Source organism: Rhinopithecus roxellana, chromosome 17 (genome assembly GCF_007565055.1).
Source record: "Rhinopithecus roxellana isolate Shanxi Qingling chromosome 17, ASM756505v1, whole genome shotgun sequence".
Taxonomy (NCBI): domain Eukaryota; kingdom Metazoa; phylum Chordata; class Mammalia; order Primates; family Cercopithecidae; genus Rhinopithecus; species Rhinopithecus roxellana.
In genome coordinates, this window is record NC_044565.1 from 22,933,053 (window position 1) to 22,960,977 (window position 27,925).

The following is a 27,925-nucleotide window of genomic DNA, read 5'->3' on the forward strand; positions in this document are numbered from 1 at the left end:
AAATAAAAATAAGTTAGCCAGGCATGGTGGTCTGCTGCCTGTAGTCCTAGCTACTTGGGAGGCTAGGCAGGATGATCAGTTGAACCCAGGAGTTCAAGGCCGCAGTGAGAATGATAGCACCACTGCACTCCAGTCTGGGTGACAGAGTGAGACCCTGTCTCATAAAAAAATAATAATAAGTGAAAAGAGCTTCTGGAGAGCTGAAGACATGGAGGTTACTAGAGGGTGCCATGCCTGAGAGGTCATGGAAGCTCTGCACCCCTTCCCATGCCTTGACACATGCATGTTTTCATCTGTATCCTTTGCAATAACCTTTTTCAAAAGACCGGTAAATGCAAAAGTCAACAATGCTAGTTTAATTGGAATGGGCTACACTCAGACTCTGAGGCTTGGTGTGGAGCTTCCAGTGTCTGCCTGGTAGATAGGTGGGAAGAGCATTACTGATGGATCACTACTAACTTGGGCTTGTCCTGGAGTTGGAAGCTTAAAGAAACCCTTAGGAATGGATATCATATTTGGTCTTAATATGTTTCATTGTGACCAGCAGGCTTTTCCCCCGACCAAGAAGGTGATCAAAACAAAAGATAATCTAAACAAGAACTGTATTTAAAATATTTAATACTCTGGTTTCTCTTCAGATCATATAAATCTTTCGCCTTTTAAATACTTAGTTACTTGTTAACTGGTTTATCATTGAGCTGGTTATCGATCTAGTTACCCATCTCGCAGTTGTGCAGTCACCTCTACATTATTTAAACAATACATACATGCGCTACCCACCAATAATGAAATAGTTTTCATAAGAAAACTACAATTGAGTGCATGTTTGTTTTTAACATCCCTTTAAATGATCATTAAATGAGACTATTACCATTGAATGAGATGGATCAGTATGTGTTTTTAAATGAGGTTAACATTTTTTTGTTAAATTCAGCCATCATTAGAATTACTTTTGATATCCAAGAATATTACAAATTATGAATAAAACAAAGTATACATAAAAATAAATAAGTAAATCAATAAAAGAGAAGATACATTGGCTAGGTAAAAAATTCTTGGACACAATTTTTCCCTTCAAATTTTTGTGTCTTCATAAAAGAAGACATATGTTTATTGTTGAGTCTAAAACCTTACTTATCTTTGTTCCTTTGTAATAAATTTTATTGTAGGATTTTTTATTCTAAAAATTTAAAACTTTCACAAGAATAGGTCTAGGCAATAGATTCTTTTAATTCTGTTCACAGATTGAGATGTTTCTTCTCCTCAGGGCGAAGAAGCTGGGCATGGTGGCATACTCCCATAGTCCTAGCTAGTCAGGAGGCAGAGGCAGAGAATCCAATCGCTTGAGCCCAGGAGCTTCAGGCTGCGGTGGGGATGACTGCACCAGTCCATTCCTGCTTGAGCAATAAAGCAAGACCCTGTCTCTCAAAAAACAAAACAAAAAAACACCTATATCATAATTTTGGTTAGATTTTTATTAGGTTAGATTAATAATCAGTGCTTGTCTTATTGTTTTGGGTTTGTTCGTTTGAGACTTTTTTGTGTTTGTTTGTTTGTTTGTTTGTTTGTTTTGCCACTGGCTCTGTTGCCAGGCTGGAGTGCAGTGGTGCGATCTTGGCTCACTGCAGCCTCTGCCTCCCAGGCTCCAGCATTTCTCCTGCCTCACTCTCCCGAGTAGCTGGGGCTACAGGTGCACGCTACCAGGCCCAGCTAATTTTTGTATTTTTAGTAAAGATGGGGTTTCACCATGTTGGCCAGACTGATCTCGAATTCCTGATCAAAAGTGATTCATACACCTCAGCCTCCCAAAGTGCTTCGATTACAGGTGTGAGCCACGGCACCCAGCCTGACATCATTCTTAATAAGTAAACACTATTTACAGCTGAGCTATGTAGTAAAGTCTATTTCTTTTCTTTTCTCATATAACATTTTGGAGCTAATAACTGTCTTTTTCATTCCTTTAGTTTCCTATACACTTTCACTAACTTACTTTCAAACTCTTCACCACCTGTCAAGATGTTCATTCACATTAGATATTCTATCAATTTCATCTTTCTATAAGAATCTAGGAGCCTTCTGACCTGCTTCAGTCTGATATGCCCTCCAGGCCTGATATGCAGTTGATGTCTTATGATTTCCCTTCACCATCATCTTGGGAATTCTCTTTGCTTTCTTCCTGTGCTGGAGCCTCTGTTTTCGTGTCTTGTATCTTCTTGGTTTCTCCTCATTTTGATGAAGCACATCTTCAGTGCTGTGTTGAGAACAGTGTACAGAAGGTAAATGTTTTCAAATTACCATGTCTGACATGTTTTCCTACTACTCTGACACTTGATTATTTGTCTAGTTTGCAATTCTAGAGTGGAATTTTCTTTTTTTAGAATTATAAAGAAATTGCTCTGTCATCTTCTAGGTTTCAGTGCTGTTCTTGTGCAGTGTAAAGCTGGTCTGACAACTGATTCTCTGTGTGAATCAGTCTCTCTCCCTCTCTCTCTCTCTCTGATGCTCTGCTTGTAGGGTATTCTCTTTGTCCCCACCATTCTTCTAGAAATGCACATCCTTCAGTTCTGGACATTTGCTTGAATTGCTTCATTCATTGTTGATTTTTACCCTGTATTTTCTTCTGTTTTCTCTTCCTGAATTTTCTATTGTCCATCTATTAAAAATATTTTTGTTTTGTTGTTCTTCCTGAAATATTTCCTTGCCTTTATCTTCCAACTCTTCCATTGAATAATTGATATATTTATCATTTTTTAAATTTTAACAGTGCTTTTTTGTCCCTTAAACATTTCTTTTTAACGTTTTCTCCTTACATGGTTTCTGTTTCCTTCAGTGCTGCTTATTTGATCGGTTTACTCTCTATATTTCATCTTCAAGTCTTTCCTTAACATTTGATAATCCTTGGTTATCCATATTTAAAACCAGGAATTTGAGGCTGTGCATGGAATTCCAGGCTGGGATCACACCTGTAACCCCAGTACTTTAGAAGGCTGAGGTGGGCAGATTGCTTGAGCCCAGGAGTTTGAGACCAGCATGGACAACATGGCAAAACCTCATCTCTACGAAACACAAAAATTAGCCATGTGTGGTGGTGCGTGCCTATAGTCCCAGCTACTTGGGAGGCTAAGGTGGGAGGATCGCCTGAACCTGGGAGGTGGAGGTTGCAGTGAGGTGTGATCCTGCCACTGGACTCCAGCCTGGGCGCAGAGCAAGACCCTGTCTCAAAACAAATACAAAATAAAACTGAGGATTTGAAAAGCTGATTGGAAATAGTGTTTAGGTATAACATATTGACTAGAAGGGACACTAGAGGGTGAACCTCAAAAGTTGATTTCCTTAGACCTGGACTTGTCAGAATTCCCCAGAGAAGATGCTTTCAGTGTTCTGCATGGGAGGCAAAAACTGATCACTTGTATTGGAGGACCCAGTTCCGGAGAGACCCAGGGGAGAAGCTAAATCATTTTTCACTCATTTATTTGCTGTCCCTCTTCCAAAGGTTTAGTGCTGTTGTTCCCTGTACTATTTTCTTGTCTTCCAGGGTTTACGCCCTGAAGGTCTCATCCTCTGCATCAGTGCTGAACTCTGTCTCTCAGCCTTGCCCTGTGTTCCCCCAGAGGAGGAACTCTAAGGTACTTTTTGCAACCACTTCCTGAGCCTTTTGAAGACTCAGTGATATGGATCAGGTTTGTTCTCAACTCTCTCTGCTACTGGTTTTTGACACTACCTCCTCTGATCTGCTAAATCATTTTTCACTCATTTATTTGCTGTCCCTCTTCCAAAAGTTTAGTGCCATTGTCCCCTGTACTGTTTTCTTGTCTTCATGGGTTTATGCCCTGAAGATCTCATCTTCTTCTTTGGAACAACAACCAGGTACATGTCAAGTCTCCATTCTCTACCCTTTGTGTCTATGATCTCATCTGTTATCATTTTCTTTTCTTTTCTTTTTTTTTGAGACAGAGTCTCACTGTGTTGCCCAGGCTGGAGGCTCGATCTTGGCTCACTGCAACTTCCGCCTCCCAGGTTCAAGCGATTCTCCTGCCTCAACCTCCCGAGTAGCAGGGATTACAGGCGCCCGCCACAGCACCTGGTGAATTTTTGTATTTTTAGTAGAGACGGGGTTTCACCATGTTGGCTAAGCTGGTCTTGAACTCCTGACCTTTCAGGTGATCCACCCACCTTGGCCTTCCAAAGTGCTGGGATTACAGATATGAGTCACCACACGGGCCTTTTTTTTTTTTTTTTTAAGACAAGGTTTTTTTGTTTGTTTGTTTAGTTTTGTTTTGAGACGGAGTCTTGCTCTGTTGCCCAGGCTGGATTGCAGTGGCACAATCTCAGCTCACTGCAGCCTCTGCCTGCCAGGTTCCAGCAATTCTCCTGCCTCAGCCTCCTGAGTAGCTGGAATTACAGGCACATGCCACCACACCCAGCTGATTTTTTTTTTTTTTTTTTTTTTTGAGACGGAATCTCACTCTGTCGCCCAGGCTGGAGTGCAGTGGCACGATCTTGGCTCACTGCAAGCTCTACTTCCTGGGTTCACGCCATTCTCCTGCCTCAGCCTCCTGAGTAGCTGGGACTACAGGCGCCAGTCACCACGCCCAGCTAATTTTTTGTATTTTTTAATAGAGATAGGGTTTCACCATGTTAGCCAGAATGGTCTCCATCTCCTGACCTCGTGATCCACCCGCCTTGACCACCCAAAGTGCTGGGATTACAGGCATGAGCCACCACACCCAGCCCAGAATTTAAAACTACATTAGAAGCAGTGAAAAACTGAGTGACCTGGACAGCAAACTTGAGAAGCTCTCTCAGAAAGTAGAGGAAAAGAACAAAGAGATGACGATGTTAGCCAGGCATGGTTCCATGTGCCTAGAGTCCTTCCCACTTGGGAGAATGAGGCAAGAGTATTGCTTGAGCCCAGGAACTCGAGGTTACGGTAAACTATGATCACACCACCGCACTCCACCCTGGGGGACACAGCAAGAGGTAGTTTTGTTTTCTTAGAGATGTTCATTACCTGGTCTAGTTTCTTTTGATTCTTACTTGTCTTACTGCCAACTCTCCCTTTTTACCTCAATCTGTATATTATCTCTTTTTAAGTATCTATTTGTCTTTTTGTTTGTTTGTTTGTGTTTTGGAGACAGAGTCTCACTCACTCTGTTGCCCAGGCTAGAGTGCAGTGGCGTGATCTCAGCTCATTCCAGCCTCAGCTTCCTGGATTCAAGCAATCCTGTCTCAGCCTCCAAAAGCACCGGGATTATAGGCATAAGCCACCGTATTCTCGGCCTTTTTATTGAATTTTTATTGCAAACATAAAGTGGATTTTTTTTTTTTTTTAGATGAAATCTCACTCTGTCACCCAGGTTAGCGGGCAGTGGCGCAATCTCAGCTCACTGCAACCTCTGCCTCCCAGGTTCAAGAGATTCTCTGCCTCAGCCTGCCAAGAAGCCGGGACTACAGGCCCATGCCCAGCTAATTTTCTGTATTTTTAGTAGAGACAGGGTTTTGCCATGTTGGCAAGGCTGGCCTCAAACTCCTGACCTCAAGTGATCCACCCGCCTCAGACTCTCAAAGTGCTGGGATTACAGACATGAGCTACCACGCCCAGCCTCTTCCTCATCTTGAGTGTTGTGTTTTCTTGTTATATGCTGTAGAATCTTCTCATAAACCTATGAGATAGTTGTAATTTTTTTCTGTTTACTCATCCTTAGACGAGCAGTGTTGCTATGAGTCAATCTTTTTCTTTTAAGGAATTTTAATAGATTGTTGGGAGAAGCTTAGGGACCTCTAGTCAGATGGCTTCTTAAATTAGAACTTAGCCTTTTCATTTTGAAAACCGGTTGTGTTGACTGGAATGGGCATATTAAAGAATTGAACTAAGGCTGGGTGTGGTGGCTCACGCCTGTGATCCCAGCACTTTGGGAGGCTGAGGCAGGCTGATCACTTAAGGTCAGGCGTTCGAGACCAGCCTGGCCAACATAGTGAAACCTTGTCTCTACTAAAAATACAAAAATTAGTCAGGCATGATGGCAGGTGCCTGTAATCCCACCTACTCGGGAGGCTGAGGCAGGAGAATCAGTTGAACCCAGGATGCGGAGGTTGTAGTGAACCCAGAGAGCGCCACTGCACCCCAGCCCGGGTGACAGAGCAAGATTTCATCTCCCACAAGAAAGAAAGAATTGAACTAAGATGTCCTTGTTATACTTGACATAAAATACAGAGTGGGGTTCCTGAAGTGGTCAGAGAGAGCAGTACAAATGTTCTTGCCCTGTCCTTAGTGAGACATGTATTCTTAAGATCTTTCTCCCTTAGTTCACAGCCTCTTAGTTGGATGTCCCTGCGTCACAGAACACATTTTGGCTATGGGGTGTGATCTGTGTCTGGGGAAAAACAAGAAGCTACACATCATCCACACAGGAGCCAGATCTGGAACTCTGGATTCAGTTCTTCAGGACTATTTGAGCAAACAATCACTAAACCCTAGAGTAAAGGATGTCCTACTAGAAGTCTTTTTCTGACTCCTAAAACCATGCTACTCAAAGTGTTGATCCATAAACCAGTGCCGGTCCTTGAACTTTGTTTGTTACTGGTCCACAGTTACATAAGTACAGAAATGGAGAATAGACACGTGCAGTATATGTAACTATATAACTTACAGTCCAATTGAGATGCTTTGGGAGTGAAAGGGGCAACAGTGAACATTATGCTAGGACAAAAATCATTAACTGAACTGTCCAGGTAAACTGGAACATGTAGTCACCTCATCCTTAGATTTCACCAGCAGTAGAGTCCTGGGGACACATGAACCAAATGCCCTCCTGCATTTCTCTGTTCCTGAGAGGAAAATACCCTCATTCCCGAATCCCAGCCTCCATACACTTCTTAGCATAGCCTAGCAATTACCCCAGGCCCCTTGTGACACCATTTCCTAAACCAGCCTTGGAAACTCACTTATGATTGGACACTATGTCTTTCCCTCGTGCCTAAGCTGAGAACTCTAACAGTGACTGTCTTTCCCCTAGAAGGTATTTTGGAGGGCCAGGCACCAGTCCTTAGCCATGCCTCCTTGTGAAGTCTTAAAATATGATGCTTGGTTCCATATGAAATTTAAAGTAGTTTTTTTCTAATTCTGTGAAGAAAGTCGATGGAAGCTTGATGGGGATAGCATTGAATCTACACATTACTTTCGGTAGTATGACCATTTTCACAATATTGATTATTTCTATCCATGAACATGGAATGTTCTTCCATTTGTTTGTGTCCTCTCTTATTTCCTTGAGCAGTGGTTTGTAGTTCTCCTTGAAGAGGTCCTTCACATCCCTTGTAAGTTGTATTTCTAGGTATTTTATTCTCTTAGTAGCAATTGTGAATGGGAGTTCACTCATGATTTGGTTTTCTGTTTGTCTATTAATGGTGTATAGGAATGCTTGTGATTTTTGCACATTGATTTTATATCCTGAGACTTTGCTGAAGTTGCTTATCAGCTTAAGGAGATTTTGGGCTGAGACGATGAGGTTTTCTAAATACACAATCATGTCATCTGCAAACAGAGACAATTTGACTTCCTCTCTTCCTATTTGAATACTCTTTATTTCTTTCTCTTGCCTGATTGCCCTGGCCAGAACTTCCAATACTATGTTGAATAGGAGTGGTGAGAGAGGGCATCCTTGTCCTGTGCCGGTTTTCAAAGGAAATGCTTCCAGCTTTTGCACATTCAGTATGATATTGGGTGTGGGTTTGTCATAAATAGCTCTTATTATTTTGAGATACGTTCCATCAATACCTAGTTTATTGAGAGTTTTTAGCATGAAGGGGTGTTGAATTTTATCGAAGGCCCTTTCTGAATGTATCGAGATAATCATGTGGTTTTTGTCATTGGTTCTGTTTATGTGATGGATTATGTTTATTGATTTGCATATGTTGAACCAGCCTTGCATCCCAGGGATGAAGCTGACTTGATCGTGGCAGATAAACTTTTTGATGTGCTGCTGGATTCGGTTTGCCAGTATTTTACTGAGGGTTTTTGGATAGCCAAGACAATCCTAAGCAAAAAGAACAAAGCTGGAGGCATCATGCTACCTGCCTTCAAACTATACTACAAGGCTACAGTAACCAAAACAGCACAGTACTGGTACCAAAACAGATATACAGACCAATGGAACAGAACAGAGGCCTCAGAAATAACACAACACATCTACAACCATCTGATCTTTGACAAACCTGACAAAAACAAGCAATGGGGAAAGGATTCCCTATTTAATAAATGGTGATGGGAAAACTGGCTAGCCGTATGCAGAAAATGGAAACTGGGCCCCTTCCTTACACCTTGTATTATACAGAGATTAACTCAAGATGGATTAAAGACTTAAATGTAAGACCTAAAACCATAAAAACCCTAGAAGAAAACCTAGGCAATACTATTCAGGACAGAGGCCTGGGCAAAGACTTCATGACAATAACACCAAAAGCAATGGCAACAAAAGCCAAAATTGACAAATGGAATCTAATTGAACTAAAGAGCTTCTGCACAGCAAAAGAAACTATCATCAGAGTGAACAGGCAACCTACAGAATGGGAGAAAATTTTTGCAATCTATCCATCTGACAAAGGGCTAATATCCAGAATCTATAAGGAACTTAAACAAATTTACAAGAAAACAACAGACAACTCCATCAAAAAGTGAGTGAAGGACATGAACAGACACTTCTCAAAAGAAGACATTTATGCAGCCAACAAACATACAAAAAAAAAGCTCATCATCACTGGTCATTAGAGAAATGCAAATCAAAACCACAATGAGATACCATCTCATGCCAGTTAGAATGGCGGTCATTAAAAAGTCAGGAAACCGCGGGGCGCGGTGGCTCAAGCCTGTAATCCCAGCACTTTGGGAGGCCGAGACGGGCGGATCATGAGGTCAGGAGATTGAGACCATCCTGGCTAACACGGTGAAACCCCGTCTCTATTGAACAATACACACACAAAAAAACTAGCCAGGCGAGGTGGCGGGCGCCTGTAGTCCCAGCTACTCAGGAGGCTGAGGCAGGAGAATGGCGTAAACCCGGGAGGCGGAGCTTGCAGTGAGCTGAAATCTGGCCACTGCACTCCAGCCTGGGTGACAGAGCCAGACACCATCTCAAAAAAAAAAAAAAAAAAAGTCAGGAAACAACAGATGCAGGAGAGAATGTGGAGAAAGAGCAACGGTTTTACGCTGTTGGTGGGAGTGTAAATTAGTTCTACCATTGTGGAAGACAGTGTGGTGATTCCTCAAGGATCTAGAAACAGAAATACCATTTGACCCAGCAATCCCATTACTGGGTATATACCCAAAGGATTATAAATCATTCCACTATAAAGACACATGCACACATATGTTTATTGCAGCACTGTCCACAATAGCAAAGACTTGGAACCAACCCAAATGCCCATCAATGATAGACTGGATAAAGAAAATGTGGCACATTTACACCATGGAATACTATGTAGTCATAAAAAAAAGATAAATTCATGTCATTTGCAGGAACATGGATGAAGCTGGAAACCATCATTCTTAGCAAACTAACACAGGGACAGAAAACCAAACACCACATGTTGTCACTCGTAAGTGGGAGTTGAACAATGAGAACACATGGACACAGGGAGGGGAACATCACACACAGGGGCCTGTCGGGGGGTAGGGAGCTAGGGGAGGGATAGTATTAGGAGAAATACCTAATGTAGATGATGGGTTGATGGGCGCAGCAAACCACCATGGCACGTGTATACCTGTGTAACAAACCTGCACGTTCTGCACATGTATCCCAGAACTTAAAATGTAATTTAAAAAAATATACATGATGCTTGGTCATAACTACTGAACTACTGAATACAGTATTGACCCCAGTTCATTAGAAAATTCAGAGTTTAGTGCTTCTCTGCATATATTTTCCAAATACAACATACAGCAGTTGTTTTTTTTTGATGGAGTCTCGTTCTGTCCCCCAGGATAGAGTTTAGTGGCCTGATTTCCTCTTACTGCAACCTCCGCCTCCTGGGTTCAAGCTATTCTCCTCCCTAAGCCTCCTGAGTAGCTAGGACTACAAGCATGCACCACCACGCCCAGCTAATTTTTGTAGTTTTAGTAGAGATGGGGTTGCACCATGTTGGGCAGGCTGGTCTTGTACTCCTGACCTCAGGTGATCTGCCTGCCTCAGTCTCCCAAAGTGCTGAGATTACAGGTGTGAGTCACTGCACCTCGTCATTAGTTCTTGCTGGTGTAACAGGAGGGCAGAGTTTAGGCCACAGTAGAAATATACAGCCTTTCAGCTGGAAACAACTGTGAAATATCATACACTGTGAACTATTACAGTGGCTTTCCAATGTTTTTGCTGATACAATCACTACATTAATTTTTTTTTTTTTTTTTTTTTTTTGAGATGGATTCTCTCTGCTGTCCAGGCTGGAGTGCAGTGGCACAATTTCGGCACACTGCAACCTCCGCCTCCTGGGTTCAAGCGATTCTGCTGCCTCAGCCTCCCAAGTAGCTGGCATTACAGGTGCCCACCACCACGCCCAGCTAATTTTTGTATTTTTAGTAGAAACGGGGTTTCACTGTTTTGGCCAGGCTGGTCTCAAACTCCTGACCTTGTGATCCGCCCACCTCGACCTCCCAAAGTGCTGGGATTACAAGCGTGAGCCACTGTGCCTGGCACACTACATTAATTTTTAACACCTTGTACTCTCTCATATATTTTAAAGTTGACATATAGAAATTTCATCACAACTCTAAATAATTACAAAGGATATAATTTTTGGCATCTTATAAATAAAAGAAAACTTACATTACTATTTTTATGTATGCAATGGAGACTAAATACCACATATTCGATGAACTATGTTCACCATCATGATACTTACTCTCCAACAGTTAGAAATTTCACGTTATTGCTTTTTCTACTAGAACGTATATTTTTGCCTCCCCAAATATGTTATTCTAAAGTAATAATTTTATGCTGGGAATCTTTTATTGATTTTATATTACAATTCTCTATGATCAAATATGGATATACCTTTAAATTTAAGCTTTTAACTTCCTGTAAGTATAAGTCTCTAAGTGTTAAAATTTTTCTTCTGGATTGATTTATGCTACTTATTAACTTCATACAATTGATTAGAACAATATATGTATAATACAAATTTTGATAAACACAAAAAATAAAAACATACTGGAAATGCATTTGTTCACAAGGTGAATGGGGATTTAAAAATTTTTGTGCACTAATTCTATCAATTCTATGCCTATTTAAAAATTTTTTATAGATATAAGCATTAGGGTAACTTGTTCAATATATAAGTGGATGAGGCTTGAAGAAGTTCCCTTTAATACTATTACTTATTTCTTTGCACTTCTGAGATATAAGCAAAAATATTCAAAGGTTTTATTTTCAAAAATTATTTTTAAAAATGTATCAACTTTAACTTGAACAATCCTCTTTAAATTCTATCAAAAACAAACAAACAAACAAAAATAGGCAGGGCACAGTGGCACACACCTGTAATCCCAGCACTTTGAAAAGCCAAGACAGGAGGATCACTTGAGCCCGGGATTTGGAGACCAGCCTCGCCAACACGGCAAAAACTCGTCTCTACTAAAACTACAAAAAATTAGCTTGCCGTGGTGGCACAGTCCTGTAATCCCAGCTACTTGGGAGACTGAGGCAGGAGAATTGCTTGAGCCTGGGAGGCAGAGGCTGTAGTGAGCTGAGATTTGCACCACTGCACTCCAGCCTGGGTGACAGAGCAAGGCTCTGTCTCAAATAAATAAATAAATAAATAAATAAATAAATAAATAAATAAAAAGCAAACAATAGAAACCGCTTCTTGCAGAAATTTATTCCCCAGCTGTTGAGGCTGTTCATACCCTCACTTTCTAGGAAAGATATCAAAACAGTTTCACCAAGATTTAACAAATGACTGCTATTATTTCTCTTAGAGGTACCTTGTTTAACCCAGGATTCTCAGAGAGAGTTCAGAAAATAGAAATAATGTTCATTTCAAAGCACCTTTTCAATACAATTATTTCTTGGTAAAATGCTGTTCTTATAATGTGATTTAAGTTTATTTTTATTTATTTATTTATTTACTTTTTTTTGAGACAGAGTCTTGCTCTGTCGCGCAGGCTGGAGTACAGGTGTCAAATACAAGTATTTGGTTTTCAGAATAGTTAAGTAAGAATCATGTATAAAAATCAGCAATAGAGCAGGGCATGGTGGCTCACACCTGTAATCCTAGCTCTTTGGGAGGCTGTGGCAGGAGGATTGCTTGAGGCCAGGAGTTCGAGACCAGTCTGGGCAACATGATGAGATTTTAATTGTATAGCTTTCGTGCTTGCAAGAAAGAAATGTAAGTTGGCAGGTGACAGAAAGGAAGCAGGTCTTGAAATCAGATGGAAATGATTCCAGCTACCATTGCAATTGCCGGGGGCAGTGGGGGCTCAGGAGAAGATGCCGTAAGTCAAGAACTTGGATTTTAAGGCATACCTAGGAATAAAGCACCTAGTCCTGGGCCTGCTACAGACAGATAATCCTGTGTGAAGCTGGGACTCTCAAAGAGTGGCACCCTCAGTGAAAAGAAACATAGAAAAAAATCTACTCACCAGCCCAGAGAGGTGACAAGAAAATAGATATTTTCTTGTCTATCTGTATGTATGCATGTATGTATGGATGGATGGATGGATTTCTTGTCTGTATTTATATATGCAGAAAAAAGAGTAAGAAAAAAGAATTTCTGCGGAGTCATTAAAAACCCAGACCTGCTTTTCACATTGCTTTTGACTTTGCTTTATACTCTCCTTGTGGTCAAGAAACCCTTAAATTAAGAAGTTAACATAAAAATTGATTCTGGGCCAATGGTAAACCCTAGAGGCACTTACAGGAGCAAACGTAAAATCACTCTGGATACTCCTTCAACCAAGGTCACATGAAGGTCTCATGGACTAAAACAAATCAGTGTAAAAGAGAGTTCATAGAAAAACAGCATAAAACACAAGAAAAAAAAAATCACCCATGAACTCAGTTAAGAGAACAAAACAAGAGCATTGGAGCCTTAAAATCCTGAAATATTAGACTAACATTCTAAAAGGTGATGTAAAATAAATATTGTTTAAAATAATTACAAATGAAATGAGAAATCAAAACCCTATGATTAGGAAAAAGAGTGTGTGAAGAAACAGCAGGTAAATCTAGAGAACTACCAAAGGGAAATTTTAGAAATGAAAGACATAATCACCGAAATTTAAAGCAAATGGTTGAATAGCAGATAAGACACAATGAAAGAGAAAGAACCAATTAACTAGAAGATAAATCTGAGGCTATTTGCCAGAAGGGAGAGAGAGAGAGAAAAAAAAAAACATGAGTGAAAAGTTGAGATATGGAAGATAGAAACATACTTAAAATAGAAGGGAGACATAAGACAGATAATAGAAGGGAGGGGGCAAATGACAATGACTGAGAATGTCCAGGACCAAAAAAAGATATAACTCTTCAGATTCCAGAAGTATAAGTCCTAAAAGCATAAAGAAAAGCAAATCCACATATAGCTACATTTACTGACAAAGACATACAGACAGACTTAAGGACTCAAAGAGAGGAAATATAGATTACTCACAAGGAAACAGTAATTAGACAGACAGAAGCCTTCTCATGACAACAATATAGGCCAGAAACAAAGGATTCATATCTTCAAAGTGGGTAGGAAAATATAAAAATAAAACTAGAATTCTGTACCCAGCTAAGCATACTTGAAGCATAAGATGAAATAAAGGAAGCTTCAGACAAAAAAAAAAAAAAAGATGCTGAGAAACTTTAAACTCATAGACCTTTCCTAAAGGAGCTACTAAAATTTGTATTTCAGAATGAAGAAAATCAAACTGAGGAAGAAATGCAATGCAAGAAACTATTATTAAATGAAAAAGAGTAACAAGGCACAGTGGCTCATTCCTGTAATCCCAGCACTTTGGGAGGCTGAGGCAGGAGGATTGCTTGAGCCCGGGAGTTTAAGACCACCCTGTGCAAGATGATGAGACCCCAGCACTAGAAAAAACAATGCAGTGAGCTATGATTACAGTGAGTTATGATCTTGCCACTGCACTCCAGCCTGGGTGACAGAGTAAGGTAGATCTCAAAAATTTTTTAAATCTCACAAGGATAAGGGAAGAAGAGAGAAAAAATAATAAGAGTTTGGAACCTGGAAAGCACATGGACAGGTAATAACTGACTTAGCAGATCTGAGAAAGCCGACTTTCAAACCAGAAGTAGGGAAAACCAAGAAGCAACATGACAGTAGAATTTCTTGGGATAAGAGAGTTTTTTGCACTGGATACGTCTGAAAGTGGGTGTATAGGTGAGACTAAACCCAGGACGATTTCTTGTAAGTCTGTACAAGAAGCAGTCAGCCTCCCCAACACTGCACAGTAGCCACTGCTCCTCTTCCGCCAAAGCGGATGATTGGAAGCATGTTGTTTGAAGAATCATGCAGGGCTCTCTGGAATGGGGACACCAGACGTAGTCGAGGTGTTCTGGTTGTCTAAGGTTGCCTAAAAACCACCCCAACACTTGAAGATGACTTAAAACAATGACCATTATATCTCATGATTTTCTGGGTCTGAATTTGAACTGAGCAATTCTTCTGTTCCACCTGGCATCAAGAAAGGTCACTTGGTGTTATCCAGTTGGCAGATGGGCCAGTCTGGAGAACTCACATATTGGGTACCATGATCAGAAGAGCTGGAAGGTTGGTCTCGACTGGCACTGTCAACTAGAGCATCTACACATGCCCTCTTCACATGGCAGGCTCAGGGTCAGATTTCCTTCATGGAGGCTCAGGGTTTCCAGAAAGGATACTCCAAGACATCCAGGCAGAAGTTACAAGGCTTCTTATTATGCAGGCTTGGAAGCTGTTGAACATTATTTCTGTTGCATTCAATAAGTCATGCCTGTCACTAGGGCCAGCCTAGATTCGAGGGAAGGGGATTAGGCTCCATCTCTGAGTGGGGAGGGGTGGGAGGGTGCAAAGAACTTGCAGCCATCTTTCATCAAGGCCAATAGATGAACACAAGACTAGGGCTACTGTACTGAAATTGAAGAGCCACATGAAACTTAAGATGATGTCTACTGAGCTGCTTGGTATTCTTCCCACTTGGCTCCTAGAACTCTGGCAGCCAGGATCAAACTCACTAAGATGGAGAGTTTGGAATACTCTTCTCTGGGGAATCTAAGAGGAAAGACCTGAAGAGATGTAATCATTTATGCAATTAAACTGGAGGAACCTGTTGGTAAACTCACCCTTGTCAAGCCCCACCCACTTACACACGCACTCAGGGCTTCCAGACAGCTTTGCAGATCTCACTCTTAGGTTTGCGAGATAAAATACAGGACACTTAGTTAAATTTGATTTTCAGTGAAACACCAAGTGATGTTTTACTAAAATACAAAATACTCATGTACTATAAGTATGTCCTAAATACTGAATGAGACACACCTATACTAAAAATTGTTTGTTGTTTATCTAAAATTCAAATTTAACCAGATGTCCTGGTTTTTCTTTCTTTTCTTTCATTCTTTTTTTTTTTTTTGCTAAATATGACACACTTAAATAAGAGCAGAGAACCAAAGGTCATCACAATATAAGGGAAGGATCTGACAATAAAGATAGAATCCAAAACACGCTAACAAGAAAAACGAAATGAGGAAGAAAAAGACTATGGGGAGAAGAAAACTTTGAGAAATCTACTATTGGGCTGCTTTGAGAAAGATCAGATAAAACAGAAATGCTGGGCATGGTGACATAAGACTGTAGTCCCTGTATTCTCCACAGGCTGAGGTGGGAGAATTGCTTGAGCCCAGGTTGAGGCTGTAGTGTGCTATTATCATGCCTGTGAACAGCCACCGCACTCTAGCCTGGGTGACATAGAAAGACCCTGTGTCAATAAAAAAAAAAAAAAAGTACTCTAAAAAATGAACACTCAGAGAACCAAATGGAGTTCTTTAAATTAAAAATCCAACAGCAAAAATGAAAAACTCAGTAGAATGTTAACAAGATAAAGTTAGAAAATATCCTAGAATGCATAGGCAAAAGGCAAAGAGAAGGGAAAGAAATAAGAAAGGGTAAGATCAGAAAGCCAGCCCTGGACATCTGGGAAACAGGAGAAGAAATGAATTAAATAATTCAATTACGTATTTTGAGAACTAAAGAGCATGAATTTCCACATTGAAAGTTCTCACTGAGCACAGTGCAATGGACAAAACCAGAACCACAGCAAGGCACATTGTGATAGAACTTCAGAAGACTGTGGACATAGAGAAGATCTTACAAGTACCCAGGAGGAAATGAAGTTTCACATAAAGGATCCAGAATCAGAATGGCATCTGATTTCTCAGTAGCAACACATGAAACTGAAAGACAATGGAATAATGTATTTAGAATCTGAGGGAAAATAACTTCCAACATAGATTCTCATACCCATCCAAATGTAAAGCGTGGGGGTAAATGTATTTCAGACACGTACAATTTCAAAATATTTATGTCCCGTGTACCTTTTCTCAAGAAGCTTTCAGATGGTGAAAGCTTTTCCACCAAAATAAGGACATAAACCAAGAAAGCTTGTGTGTGTGTGTGCGTGTGTGCGTGTGTGTGTGTGTGTGTGTTTTAATGAATAGCAGAATGAACAACTGAAAATTGAATGGTGGGAAGGGTAATAAGCTAACACTATAGTTACAGCTTTCTAATTTTTCTTAACTGTAGAGTACACCTAACATTTACTTACTATGTGCACTTACTATGTGCCAGTCACTATTCTAGGTGCCTCACATCAATGGTATCAATCAGTTAATCTTCACAACAGCACTATCAGTTAGATTCTTGCATAGAGTAGGTGTCAATAAGTATTACTATTGATGGTATACAATTGTCATTAATTCAACAAGTCACATTAAACTTCCTGTGGCAGACTGTATTTTTCAAAATTGGTTGCAATAATATGTTCAATCCTATGTGCTCTTCCAAAAACCCTACCCCCCCACCTCAATAAAGAGATGGCATCTGTGTCCTTTCCCCTTGAACCCAGGTAGGCTTCTTGGATGGGTTTCTGTGACTGCACCTCTAAAGTAATGCTATGCTGGCCAGGTGCAATGGCTCATGCCTGTAATCCCAGCACTTTGGGAGGCTGAGGCAGACAGATCACTTGAGTTCAGGAGTTCGAGACCAGCCTGGCCAACATGGCAAAACCCCATGTCTACTAAAAATACAAAAATCAGCTGAGTGTTGTGGTATGCACCTGTAATCCCAGGTACTCAGAAGGATGAGGCAGGAGAATCACTTGACCCTGGGAGGCAGAGGTTGCAGTGAGACAAGATTACAACACTGCACTCCAGCATGGGCTGAATAGGTATTTCTGCAAAGAAGGTACACACATGGCCAATAAACACATGAAAAGATGCTAAACATCATTGATTATTAGGGAAATGCATACCAAAGCCACACTGAGATACTACTTTACAGCCATTAGGGTAGTTGTAATTGAAAAAACAGACAATAACAAGTGTTGACAAAGATGTGGAGAAACTGGAACTCTCATACAATGCTGGTAGAAATGTAAAATGTGCAACTGGTGGAAAACAGTTTGCCAGTTTCTCAAAAGGTTAAACAGTATCACCAAATGACACAGGAATTCCAGTCATAGTGATATACCCAAGAGGAATAAAAACATATGTCTGCAAAGAAAACATATACACAAATGTTCATAGCAGCATTATTCACAGTAGCTGAAAAGTGGAAACAACCAAAATGTACAGTAACTGATGAATGGATAAACAAAATATAGATTATTCATACAATGCAATATTATTCCACAATAAAAAAGAATTAAGTACTGATACATGCTACAACATGGATGAATCTTTAAAGCATTATGCTAAAGATTTACATTATGCTAAGTAAAAGACGCCAGTAACAAAGAGCCATATAAAATATAAAACATCAGGCTGGGTGTGGTGGCTCATGCCTATAATCCCAGCATTTTGGGAGGCCGAGGTGGGAGGATCACCTGAGGCCAGGAGTTCGAGACCAGCTTGGCCAACATAGCGAAATCCTGTCTCTACTAAAAATACAAAAATTAGCTAAGCATGGTGGTGAACACCTGTAGTTCCAGCTACTCAGGAGGCTGAGGTGTGAGAACCACTTGAACCTGGGAGGTGGAGGTTGCAGTGAGCTGAGATCACACCACTGTACTTCAGCCTGGGCAATAGAGTGAGACTCCATCTCAAAATAAAATAAAATAAAATAAAATAAAATAAAATAAAATAAAATAAAATAAAATAAGCAAGTCTATAGAGATAGAAAGTAGGTTAGTGGTTGCCTAGAGCTGAGGAGGCAGAGAGGGTGGGAGGGAAATGAAAGAGACTGCTAATGGGTACAGGATTTTTTTTTGAGGTGATACAAGCGTACCAAAATTGATTGTGGTGATGGTTGCACAACTCTGTGAATATACAAAAAACTGTTGAATTGTACACTTCACACAGGTAAACCGGTATGTGAATGTCTCGACAAAGCTATTGATAAAAAAAAAGAGATCCTTTTGTAGTTCATGGGCATAATGATTGGGTATTCACGCACATGTGTGAGATGTGCCACACTCAAACCTTGTTATGACCTCAGCACATTACCCAGCTGACCTGAAAAAAAAAGGAAAAAAGAAAAGTCCCATAAAGGTGTTATAGATTGATTTAGTCTAATGTACAAAATACTCTGGCCTATCCATGGAGAACTGGGCAGGATATCCGGTGATGTGATGTAGGGGGATGCTGTGGCAACATTTATGTCAGTTCTTCTCTCTCTTTTTTTGTCTCTTTTGTACTTTTCTTCTCCTCTCCACACGGCATATTATCTATTCTTTATTATCAGTTTTCTGTTGACCCAACAACGTGGATAACAAAGTGACTGAAGACTCATTCTCATTGCTCCCAAGGCCATGGCAGCTGAGCCATTCTTCCTATCTAGATGGGACTTGCTGCTGCACCTGGAATCAGCAGTTGATCTCGGCTGGGCTGTCTCATGTATTGGGGACTGACTGGAACTTGTGGGACTAGGATGGTCTCTGCTTTTCTGTCTTTGCCTTCCTCCAGTGGGCTAGCTGGGACAAGCCATCATGCTGGGGCAGAGATGCACTGGTGAGCATGCAGAAATGCACAGGTGCTTTTCAAGTCCCTGCTCGTCTCATGTCTGATAACATTCCATTGGCCTGAGTATGTTCCCAGAGGAATGTTCAGTAACAGGAGGAAGGGACAGCAAAATTACAAGGCAAAGAGTGTGAAGCCAGGTAGCCTTTAACTGGGGCCCTCAGTACAATGCGTGGACTGGTTTATAAGTTCATGCTTATCTGTTTTATAAACTCTAGGTTGTTTACTAAAGATTATGAATTCAGTCATTTCCCCCTCCAAGTGAAATTTTTTTCTATTTTTATTTGTTATTACAGAGGTATAAGGAATGAGTAAGAGAATATGGACAAGCTAAATGAAGACAAAGAAGTACAATATATGGCATGGTGGCTCATGCCTATAATCCCAGCACTTTAGGAGGCTGAGGTGGGAAGATTGCTTGAGACCAGGAGTTAAGACCAGCCTGGGGCAACATTGTGAGACCCTGTCTCTACAAAAAATTAAAAAAAAAAAAAAAGTATGAATTGTCCCTTTCCTAGAGACAATCGCTCTTGAGATACAGTCTTCCAGATATTTCTCTCTACATTTATATATAGGTAAATATACACATATATGTCTTTCTCATTATATGTATGTATAGATACATACATATATGTGTATAATGATAAATAACAATTTAGAACTGTCATTTGATCTTGATGAAGTTAAGTTTCACTAAGTGATACGTAAAACTCACCTTCTGCATGTGGAAATTCATTGTCTCCAGGCACAGCCGTCTTATGCTGTATATAACTTCTGTCTGTGGAATGAGACACTTTGGCTTCTGAGCAGGCCTGTCTTCTGGTATTCACGTGGTTGGTAATATTACCACATGTCCCACAAGATGGTAAACATTGACACACAAATGTTATATAGTCATCATGTATTTTCTCGAGAAATTAAAATTATTTATTTAAACATATACTTTATTTCCATTCCTTTTGAGCCTTTCTTTCTTTCTTTCTTTCTTTCTTTCTTTCTTTCTTTCTTTCTTTCTTTCTTTCTTTCTTTCTTTCTTTCTTTCTTTCTTTCTTTCTTTCTTTCTTTCTTTCTTTCTTTCTTTCTTTCTTTCTTTCTTTCTTTCTTTCTTTTTAATACGGAGTCTCGCTCCGTCGCCCAGGCTGGAGGACAGTGGCACAATCTCGGCTCACTGCAAGCTCCATCTCCCGGGTTCAGGCCATTCTCCTGCCTCAGCCTCCCCAGTAGCTGGGACTACAGGCGCCCGCCACCACGCCCGGCTAATTTTTTTTTTTTTTTTTTTTTTTCATTTTTAGTAGAGACAGGGTTTCACCGTGTTAGCCAGAATGGTCTTGACCTCCTGACCTCGTGATCCACCCGTCTCGGCCTCCCAAAGTGCTGGGATTACAGTGTGAGTCACCACGCCTGGCCCTTTGAGCCCATTTTTGTCAAACAATTTATTACCAGTATAAGGGTGTAACCAAACAAATTTTTGTGTATAAAGAATCATGGGGCCGGGCGAGGTGGCTCAAGCCTGTAATCCCATCACTTTGGGAGGCTGAGGTGGGCAGATCACTGGAGGTTAGGAATTTGAGACCAGCCTGACCAACATGATAAATCCTTGTCTCTACTAAAAATACAAAAAATTAGCCAGGCATGGTGGTACACACCTGTAGTCCCAACTACTTGGGAGGCTGAGGGAGGAGAATTACTTGAACCCAGGAGGCAGAGGTTGCAATGAGCTGAGATCACGCCACTGTACTCTAGCCTGGGCGACAAAGTAAGACTCCATCTCAAAAAAAAAAAAAAAAAAAAAAAAAATCATAGATTTTTACCATACAATAAATACCAAAACCACTGTAACAAGAGTGTCCATGTACCTTCTATATTCTTTATTGCAGGACTGTTCAGTCTTTATCTCCTGCACATAGTTTGTATCATCTAATCTAGAATTTCTCATGTTTCCCACTGACTCTGTTGCCTGGCTGGCCTGGTCCTACTGTCTCGTATATCAAATAGTCATCAGGGACAGCCACATCTAACACTTCTCCCACCACTACTCAAGATTGTAAAGAGTTCACCTTCCTTGCCTTATTTTACTGATAAGTGCCCAGCAGGCTGCCCTCAAAAGAGACTTAATAGTTATCTTGCCTCTGGGAAGAGTTGGGGGGAAAAGTACTGATCATTACTAGTGATATTCCAGTTTTAACCTTGTGTCACAATGAGAACTGTGTTTGCTGCACACGTGTCTTATACACTAGAGACAGGGTAGGAACTGAAGCACAAAGTGAAAGTTTACCAAACTCATTCCAGCATATTATAATGCAACTATGAATGCATATTATAACGCAACTACGAATGCATATTATAATGCAACTATGAATATGTGGCTAAAAAAGGACCAATTGCCAGGCACGGTGGCTCACGCCTGTAATCTCAGCATTTTGAGAAGTCGAAGCAGGTGGATCATTAGAGGTCAAGAGATGGAGACCATCCTGGCCAACATGGTGAAACCCCGTCTCTACAAAAAATACAAAAATTAGCTGGTGTAGTGGCACGCACCTCTAGTCCCAGCTACTTGGGAGGCTGAGGCAGGAGAATTGCTTGAACCCGGGAAGTGGAGGTTGCAGTGAGCCAAGATTGCACCACTGCACTCCAGCCTGGTGACAGAGCGAGACTCCATCTCAAAAAAAAAAAAAAAAAGAAAAGAAAAGGAAAAAAGAAAAAAGACAAAGGAGACAAGTGCTAAAATAGATGGTGACTGGCCCACAGTAAACTTGAAGCAAGGTCACCCTAATTATAAAGCTATAGTAACTAAGACAATGTGGCGTGGGCATAGGGATAGACAGTTGGCAGAATAGAGAGACTAGAAATTGACCTATGGATAAATGGAGACCTGATAGATGACGTATACATGGGGAAAAGAGCAAATAGTACTGGAAAATTTGGTTATCTATGGAAAAAATGAAAGTGGACCCTTACCGTACATCAATCATAAACATCAATTCAGGGTCAGGCGTGGTGGCTCACACCTGTAATCCCAGCACTCTGGGAGGTTGAAACAGGGCAGAATGCTTGAGCTCAGGAGTTCGAGACCAGCCTGGGCAACATAGTGAGACTCCTGTCTCTGCTAAAAATACAACATTTAGCCAGTCATGGTGGTGCACACCAGTAGGCTCAACTACTCAGGAAGCTGAGGTGGGAGGATCACTTGAGCTCAGGAGGTCAAGGCTGCAGTGAGCCAAGATCATGCCACTCCACTCCAGCATGGGTGAAAGAGTGAGACTCTGTCTCAAAAAAAAAAAAAAAAAAAAAAGAGAGAGGAAGAAAAAAAGAGAGTACAATCAATAATCAATTCAGAATGGACCTAAATGTGAAAGCCAAATGTTTTAAATATTCAGAGAATAGAATGAGTAGAATAGTTTTATAACTTTGGGGTGGAGGATTCCTTAAATAAAACACAAAAAGCACAAACCTTTAAAAAATGATAAATTTGAGACTACATTAAAATCAATAACTTTTGTTTATAAAAGTACGATAAGATGTGTAAAATTACAGACTAAAACTCAATAAAAATATCTGCAACTCAAGTAACAGAAAAGTTTAGCATCCTGAATATGTAAAGGACTCCTATGAATCAATAAGAAACAATACAAGAGAAAAAGCAATGCAAAAAAGATCTGTCAAGACATTTTACAGAATAAAAAATATGAATTGGGCATCGTGGCTCACGCCCACAATCCCAACACTTTGGGAGGCCAAGGCCAGTGGATCACCTGAGGTCAGGAGTTCTAGACTACCCTGGCCAACATGGTGAAACCCTGTCTCTACTAAAAATCCAAAAATTAACCGGGTGTAGTGGTGCATGCCTGTAATTTCAGCTACTCGGGGGGCTGAAACAGGAGAACTGCTTGAACTTGGGAGGCAAAGTTTGCAGTGAGCTGAGATTGCGCCACTGCACTCCAGCTGGGGCGATATAGTGAGACTCCATCTCAAAAATATATATATATATATACACACATATGAATTGTCAATAAGTATACAAAAAAGATGCTTGACTTCATTCATAGTCAGAGAAATCCAACACCAATCCTTGGTAAGGCATACTATCACTGCTAAAGAGTCAGAAACCAACAAGTGCTGATGAGATGTGGAGCAACTAGAACTCTCATTCACTGCAACTGACAGTATAAACTGTACTACTAATTTGCAAAACAGTATGATATTTTATTAAAAGTGCACAAACCTTAGACTCATTGATTCAATTCTCACATGTTTACATCCTAGAGAAACTCCTGAGGATGGGTTCCAGAAGACATGTGGGAAATGATCTTAAAACATTGTTTTTATAGCAAACAAACAAACAAACATAATTGGAAGCAACCCATTATTTATAGATTGGAGATAAATTGTGGGATATTCATGAACTACAGTTGCATGAATCAATGTGGTTGAATATAAAACACTACTGAGTGAACAAAAGGTTATTATGTACTTTATTATGTATTTTATTTATTTATTTATATATTTTTTGAGACAGAGTCTCGCTTTGTCACCCAGGCTGGAGTACAGTGGTGCAATCTCGGCTCACTGTAACCTCTGCCTGCTGAGTTCAAGTGATTCTCCTATCTCAGCCTCCCGAGTAGCTGGGTTTGTAGGTGTGTGCCACCACGCCAGACTAATTTTTGTATTTTTAGTAGAGATGGGGCTTTGTCATGTTGGACAGGCTGGTCTTGAACTCTGACCTCAAATGATTTGCCTGCCTTGGCCCCGCAAAGTGCTGGGATTACAGGCGTGAGCCACCACAGCCAGCCTATTATGTTTTTTTTTTTTTTTTTTTTTTTTGAGACGGAGTCTCACTCTGTCGCCCAGGCTGGAGTGCAATGGCTGGATCTCAGCTCACTGCAAGCTCCGCCTCCCGGGTTTACGCCATTCTCCTGCCTCAGCCTCCCAAGTACCTGGGACTACAGGCGCCCACCACCTCGCCCGGCTAGTTTTTTGAAGTTTTAGTAGAGACAGGGTTTCACTGTGTTAGGATGGTCTCCATCTCCTGACATCATGATCTGCCCACCTCGGCCTCCCAAAGTGCTGGGATTACAGGCTTGAGCCACCGCGCCCGGCCTATTATGTATTTTAAACAATATTGTGTATTTAACAAATCCATGATAGTATAATTTTGTTTATATAAATTATAACTTTTAAAAGCAGCAAAACCAAACAACATTTTTGCAGATACCTACATATGTAGAATATAGCATAAAAACATGCTAGCAAATGCCAAAGAAGATATTCAGAATATTGACTAGGCATGGGGAGAGAGGGAAGGAAATGGGTTTGGGGAGAGGTTCATAATCGGTTTCAACAGTGTTATCACTTTGTTTCTTTTTTAAAAAACCTGAAACAATTCAGGGAACACACTAAGATTTTAAGATGCTGGTGGTGGCTTTATGGAAGTCAGTATAATTTTTTCTCTATATAATCAATTAGTATACACAACATATGAAAAAAAATTCATCACTGGTCATTAGAGAAATGCAAATCAAAACCACAATGAGATACCATCTCATGCCAGTTAGAATGGCGATCATTTAAAAGTCAGAAAACAACGGATGTTGGAGAGGATGTGGAGAAATAGGAATGCTTTTACACTGTTGGTGGGAGTGTAAATTAGTTCAACCATTGTGGAACAAAGTGTGGCAATTCCTCAAGGATCTAGAACCAGAAATACCATTTGACCCAGCAATCCCATTCCTGGGCATATACCCAAAGGATTATAAATGATCCTACTACAAAGACACATGTACACGTACGTTTATTGCGGCACTGTTCACAATAGCAAAGACTTGGAACCAACCCAAATGCCTATCAATGACAGACTGGATAAAGAAAATGTGGCACATATACACCATGGAATACTATGCAGTCGTAAAAAAGGATGAGTTCATGTCCTTTGCAGGGACATGGATGAAGCTGGAAACCATCATTCTCAGCAAACTATCACAAGAACAGAAAACCAAACACCACATGCTCTCACTCATAAGTGGGAGCTGAACAATGAGAACACAAGGACACAGGGAGGGGAACATTACACACTGGAGTTGGGGGTTGGGTGGGCTAGGGGAGGGATAGCATTAGGATAAATACCCAATGTAGATGACGTGTTGGTAGGCACAGCAAACCACCATGGCACGTGTATACCTATTTAACAAACCTGCATGTTCTGCACGTGTACCCCAGAACTTAAAGTATAAAAAAAAAAAAAAAAGAAAAGAAACAGTTTTTTCAAAGACACACACACACACACAACGTGAAGGAGAAAAGTGCTGACCTGCAGCTGCTCTCAGTCGGAGCTGACTTCTGCACCAACTCCTTCTCCTGCTCAATGGCCCTGGCCCAGTGCCAAACAGGACTGTGGGCTGGGAGGGTCCCGCTGGGATTCTGCCCCCCCTGCAGACTAAGGCACCTGGGGAGATATGAGGCTGGACTGAATCCGTCCCACCTTGATGTTCCTTACCCTGCACGAGGCTTTGGGGTGAAGGGCTAGGGAGAGTGGGTCCCGTCACACATTCCCCCAGCTGGCTGCCCACTGTGCTTCTTACCTGCGGCCGCCCTGTGTGCCTCGGCGAACACTGTGTCTGGTGCAAAGGAGGTGTCCAAAATGTGTTTGTTGAATTGACCCAAGCCATTATCAGCACTTCAGTGGGCTGGGAGGACATGAAAATAGCTGCATGGTGAAGTAGTGTTTGCTGGTGCCTGTCCTGTCCTCTGCCTCTGCCAGCTCTCTCGCGACATTCCTTAGGCAACCTGGCCCGTTTGCAGGAGGCTGACAGCAGGTATTCAGAATTTTTAGGATTTGGGCTTAATTTCAGATAAGCAGGACAACCTGGGCTCCCCTACAATGAAAGATAGATTCTGCTGGGTTTTTTCCTGCCTTTTTTTTTTTAACATTTCAAGGCAAGTTCCTATGCCCATCCACCCATATAAAACTTCCTCGTTCAGAAAGTCATCTGCGCAACTGGCAAAGGCACTAGCTCAGAGTTTTCTATTTTTATTCCTGTGTGTAATCAATGGGAACACGCTGTGACGGAAATAAAGAATTATGAATTGATAAGAGCAAACCATGATATTTGCTTTTGTTCCTGGGCAAGCTAGTGAAGGAACACATACCTAATGTGTAGAAATACAACAGTCATTTTATGCCTCTGTCTTTTTACAGAAGCACTCAACGATTTCTGTGTTTATATTCAGGGAGGAAAAAGAAACACTTTCAAGATTCAAATTGGGTAAGCTTGGGAAAAGTTTTCCTGCAGGCTGATTTTCTGGAAACATTGAAATATAAGACATTATCAGCCCTTTCTCCTCTAAATTATTAACCTGTGACTTCAATACCTATTCTCTGTCATCCTCTTACAATAAAAAATAATTGATTCTCCAACTCAGTAACTATTGATACTTTTTTTTAAATCTCATTTCAAAAATTGTACTCTAACATAAACTGTTTTTTGTTTGTTTGTTTGTTTATGTTTTTTTTGGAGATGGAGTCTCGCTCTGTCACTCACGCTCAAGTGCAGTGGCACCATCTCGGTTCACTGCAACCTCTACCTCCCAGGTTCAAGCGATGCTCCTGCCTCAGCCTCCTGAGTAGCTGGGACTACAGGCACGCACCACCACGCCCGGCTAATTTTCTTTTTTTGTAGCAGAGACAGGGTTTCGCTGTGTTGGCCAGGACGGTCTTGATCTCCTGTCCTCATGATCCACCTGCCTTGGCCTCCCAAAGTGCTGGGATTACAGGCGTGAGCCACCGCACTTGGCCCAAACTGTTTTTATTTTCTTCCATCATCCTTTCCAGTCCTGCCCTATACTCTTTTTACATAGTAGAATCGCAGCGTATAGTTTTATGTTCTGTTATTTCACTTCCGTATATGATATGACTTCAAAATAAAGTGGCATGTGAGTCTCATGACCTTATAGTCATGTTGACAATACTCTATCACATATTTATTTATATAAATATAGATTAAATTTTTGTTTACTTTAAAAGTATCTGTGTGCATTTTTATTGTACGTAAATGCCATCTCAATGTTAAAACCATTCAGAATTTTTTTTTATATTTTAAGTTCTAGGGTACATGTGCACAACGTGCAGATTTGTTACATATGTATACATGTGCCATGTTGGTTTGCTGCACCCATTAACTCATCATTTACATTAGGTATATCTCCTAATGCTGTCCCTCCCCACTCCCCACCCCACAACAGGCCCCGGTGTGTGATGTTCCCTGCCCTGTGTCCAAGTGTTCTCACTGCTCAATTCCCACCTGTGAGTGAGAACATGCAGTGTTTGAAAACCATTCAGACTCTTAAAAGCTGTCTCTTTCACACTGGCAGGCTTCTCAACCAAGATAGAGAAAAGATTTGTTTAGAGCCTAAAGCTGAGCAAAAGTGAGACACCTGGAAAAGTCAGTCATAGGGGCCGAAAGCAGAATAACAGTTTCCAGGGGCTGCGGGGAGGCGGGAATGCAGAGTTGTTGTTTAACAGGAGAGCTGTGGGAATAGATGATGATTCACAGCAACGTGAACGTATCTAGTGCCACTGATCTGTATGCTTAAAAATGGTTAAAAAGAATCCCAGCACTTTGGGAGGCTGAGGAGGGCGGATCACGAGGTCAGGAGATCGAGACCATCCTGGCTAACACGGTGAAACCCCGTCTCTACTAAAAACACAAAAAATTAGCCGGGCGTGG

The 27,925-nt window shown here is 40.9% G+C and overlaps 1 long non-coding RNA gene and 1 other non-coding gene across 3 annotated transcripts; one reads left to right on the forward strand and one right to left on the reverse strand.

Annotated features, from left to right (window-relative positions):
- Nucleotides 1-682: 682 nt before the first annotated feature.
- On the reverse strand, nucleotides 683-26,145 carry LOC115894231. Of its 2 annotated transcripts, none has more exons than XR_004054264.1 (4): nucleotides 25,781-26,145; nucleotides 25,510-25,644; nucleotides 19,921-20,024; nucleotides 683-1,418 (listed from the first exon to the last, which is right to left on the reverse strand). It is a non-coding gene; the product is annotated as an uncharacterized LOC115894231 (long non-coding RNA). The 2 variants fall into 2 exon arrangements; XR_004054265.1 differs by having other exon boundaries at nucleotides 683-1,422.
- LOC115894457 lies at nucleotides 18,599-18,702 on the forward strand. The gene has a single exon (XR_004054575.1). It is a non-coding gene; the product is annotated as a small nucleolar RNA U13 (small nucleolar RNA).
- Nucleotides 26,146-27,925: the final 1,780 nt, after the last annotated feature.